Raw genomic sequence first — 4,504 nt, forward strand, 5'->3', positions numbered from 1 at the left:
TTAACACGCACTCTTCCAACCAGATGCTGCTTTAGTCTGGCAGATCTATACCAGGGGGTCTTGTCAAATGTGATTTGAGGAGGCTCACCCAATATGACTTTACATATCTTTTGCATGTGCTTAAAAAAAGGATAATTGACAAGTGATTGAAAAGTGACAGCTATGAACATAAGATTGGATTTGCTTGTTGTCACTCTAATTTACTCATATTGCCAGTGTATCATGTGTTTTGCTAACACAGAACATGACAGCTAGTGGTTTTTTATATGCAGGGTGTATGGGGGCATGTGTATAAATGACTTATAAACCCTTTACAACCCCCTTAATTACTGCAGTAGGCTAAATCAGGGTCACACATAGTGATTCTTAACAAATCTACTATGAAAAAAAAGTATACACCTCACACACATGGTTATGGGCTTAAAAAAGAAGACACCTCCTGCACCTTGTCAGATATAGAGTTGAAATGTATTACATTTTGAATTTGCATCCCATTATTACACTTTATATACATCGCAGAAGACTGAAATATAACAAAACTGTTTGACGTAGAAACATCGGATTTTCAAGTTAAAAATAAATAAAATCTATATTAATTATGAAAAATATTAATACAATTCCACCCATGAGGCCAAAGAGGGCGCTTTTGGTCATTGACTGCAGGAAAGGGCGACAGGGTACCTTAATGTAAAGTGTTACCTGTGAACTTAATGTAAAGTATAGGTACAGTACACCACTGATATGGATCCCACTTTTGGGAAAAAGGGAATTCTACATAAACAATTTCTCATAAATCAACTTGATGATCAATATACACTGTGTAATAATGTCCTGTTCTTTTATTCTGTTTGAATTTTTTCAAATGTCCTGGTTTCCATGTCAATAAACACACTGTCAGTGTTTATTGAAGGAACTTATTTGAAGGTACTTATTTGGACAGTGCGTTTTACAGTATCAATCAATCAATCAATTTTATTTTATATAGCCCTTCGTACATCAGCTAATATCTCGAAGTGCTGTACAGAAACCCAGCCTAAAACCCCAAACAGCTAGTAATGCAGGTGTAGAAGCACGGTGGCTAGGAAAAACTCCCTAGAAAGGCCAAAACCTAGGAAGAAACCTAGAGAGGAACCAGGCTATGAGGGGTGGCCAGTCCTCTTCTGGCTGTGCCGGGTGAAGGTTATAACAGAACCATGCCAAGATGTTCAAAAATGTTCATAAGTGACAAGCATGGTCAAATAATAATCAGGAATAAATCTCAGTTGGCTTTTCATAGCCGATCATTAAGAGTTGAAAACAGCAGGTCTGGGACAGGTAGGGGTTCCATAACCGCAGGCAGAACAGTTGAAACTGGAATAGCAGCAAGGCCAGGCGGACTGGGGACAGCAAGGAGTCACCACGGCCGGTAGTCCCGACGTATGGTCCTAGGGCTCAGGTCTCTCAGTTGGCTTTTCATAGCCGATCATTAAGAGTTGAAAACAGCAGGTCTGGGACAGGTAGGGGTTTCGTAACCGCAGGCAGAACAGTTGAAACTGGAATAGCAGCAAGGCCAGGCGGACTGGGGACAGCAAGGTGTCAGCATGCCCGGTAGTCCTGACGTATGGTCCTAGGGCTCAGGTTCTCAGAGAGAAAGAGAGAACGAGAGAATTAGAGAGAGCATACTTAAATTCACACAGGACACTGGATAAGACAGGAGAAGTACTCCAGGTATAACCAACTAACCCCAGCCCCCCGACACATAAACTACTGCAGCATAAATACTGGAGGCTGAGACAGGAGCGGTCCGGAGACACTGTGGCCCCATCCGAAGAAACCCCCGGACAGGGCCAAACAGGAAGGATATAACCCCACCCACTCTGCCAAAGCACAGCCCCCGCACCACTAGAGGGATATCCTCAACCACCAACTTACAATCCTGAGACAAGGCCGAGTATAGCCCACAGAGGTCTCCACCACAGCACAAACCAAGGGGGGGCGCCAACCCAGACAGGAAGATCACGTCAGTAACTCAACCCACTCAAGTGACGCACCCCTCCTAGGGACGGCATGAAAGAGCACCAGCAAGCCAGTGACTCAGCCCCTGTAACAGGGTTAGTGGCAGAGAACCCCAGTGGAGAGAGGGGAACCGGCCTGGCAGAGACAGCAAGGGCTGTTCGTTGCTCCAGAGCCTTTCCGTTCACCTTCACACTCCTGGGCCAGACTACACTCAATCATATGACCTACTGAAGAGATAAGTCTTCAGTAAAGACTTAAAGGTTGAGACCGAGTCTGCGTCTCTCACATGGGTAGGCAGACTGTTCCATAAAAATGGAGATCTATAGGAGAAAGCCCTGCCTCCCGCTGTTTGCTTAGAAATTCTAGGGACAATTAGGAGGCCTGCGTCTTGTGACCGTAGCGTACGTATTGGTATGTACGGCAGGACCAACTCGGAAAGATAGGTAGGAGCAAGCCCATGTAACGCTTTATAGGTTAACAGTAAAACCTTGAAATCAGCCCTTGCCTTAACAGGAAGCCAGTGTAGGGAAGCTAGCACTGGAGTAATATGATCAAATTTCTTGGTTCTAGTCAGGATTCTAGCAGCCGTATTTAGCACTAACTGAAGTTTATTTAGTGCTTTATCCGGGTAGCCGGAAAGTAGAGCATTGCAGTAGTCTAATCTAGAAGTAACAAATGCATGGATTAATTTTTCTGCATCATTTTTGGACAGAAAATTTCTGATTTTTGCAATGTTACGTAGATGGAAAAAAGCTGTCCTTGAAACAGTCTTGATATGTTCGTCAAAAGAGAGATCAGGGTCAAGAGTAACGCCGAGGTCCTTCACAGTTTTATTTGAGACGACTTTACAACCATCAAGATGAATTGTCAGATTTAACAGAAGATCTCTTTGTTTCTTGGGACCTAGAACAAGCATCTCTGTTTTGTCCGAGTTTAAAAGTAGAAAGTTTTCAGCCATCCACTTCCTTATGTCTGAAACACAGGCTTCTAGCGAGGGCAATTTTGGGGCTTCACCATGTTTCATTGAAATGTACAGCTGTGTGTCATCCGCATAGCAGTGAAAGTTAACATTATGTTTTCGAATAACATCCCCAAGAGGTAAAATATATAGTGAAAACAATAGTGGTCCTAAAACGGAACCTTGAGGAACACCGAAATGTACAGTTGATTTGTCGGAGGACAGACCATTCACAGAGACAAACTGATATCTTTCCGACAGGTAAGATCTAAACCAGGCCAGAACTTGTCCGTGTAGACCAATTTGGGTTTCCAGTCTCTCCAAAAGAATGTGGTGATCGATGGTGTCAAAGGCAGCACTAAGGTCTAGTAGCACGAGGACAGATGCAGAGCCTCGGTCTGACGCCATTAAAAGGTCATTTACCACCTTCACAAGTGCAGTCTCAGTGCTATGATGTGGTCTAAAACCAGACTGAAGCATTTCGTATACATTGTTTGTCTTCAGAAAGGCAGTGAGTTGCTGCGCAACAGCTTTTTCTAAAATTTTTGAGAGGAATGGAAGATTCGATATAGGCCGATAGTTTTTTATATTTTCCGGGTCAAGGTTTGGCTTTTTCAAGAGAGGCTTTATCACTGCCACTTTTAGTGAGTTTGGTACACATCCGGTGGATAGAGAGCTGTTTATTATGTTCAACATAGGAGGGCCAAGCACAGGAAGCAGCTCCTTCAGCAGTTTAGTAGGAATAGGATCCAGTATGCAGCTTGAAGGTTTAGAGGCCATGATTATTTTCATCATTGTGTCAAGAGATATAGTACTAAAACACTTAAGTGTCTCTCCCGATCCCAGGCCCTCGCAGAGCTGTGCAGATCCAGGACAGCTAAGCCCTGGAGGAATACGCAGATTCAAAGAGGAGTCCGTAATTTGCTTTCTAATGGTCATGATCTTTTCCTCAAAGAAGTTCATGAATTTATTACTGCTGAAGTGAAAGCCATCCTCTCAGTATGTCACCTTGTTATTGGAATAAATAGATCATGGTCTTCAAGCTCTTCATTTTTGCTAATTTGTGATTTTTGCAAACTCAGTGAATGATTTTGGGGAGGCAGTTGAGGTATAAGCTAATAGACTGTTATCTTGGACACAGAGGGGGACATGGGGCTACATGCTGGGGAGTTTTCTCATCCTCTGTCCCTATTTTATACTGTAGCCTACGTTTTATTTAATTGCATGCAAATAAATAATCTAAACGAATAATGAGCTATTTTGGCTATATTTCATTGCACTAACATGAGGCAACTGTCTGTCGCCTGATAGGATTTGGCGCGCCTATCGGTGCTTGTGTGCGCGCGCGTAAGCGTGTGTTGAGAGAGCAGAGAGACTTCATTCAAATCTGTTGCTTTTTTTAATCCTCTCACTATTCAGGAGTTAATAACGGGAAATGGACATATTTTTCTCACTGCTCGCTTGACAGAAACAGAAAACAAGGTCTGCGTTCCGGTGCAGAATGAAGCGTTCCGAAAGGGCTTCCGACCCGGTGCCACAGACACGGTGGAT

This window comes from Coregonus lavaretus (genome assembly GCF_964263955.1).
Source record: "Coregonus lavaretus genome assembly, chromosome: 20".
Lineage (NCBI taxonomy): Eukaryota > Metazoa > Chordata > Actinopteri > Salmoniformes > Salmonidae > Coregonus > Coregonus lavaretus.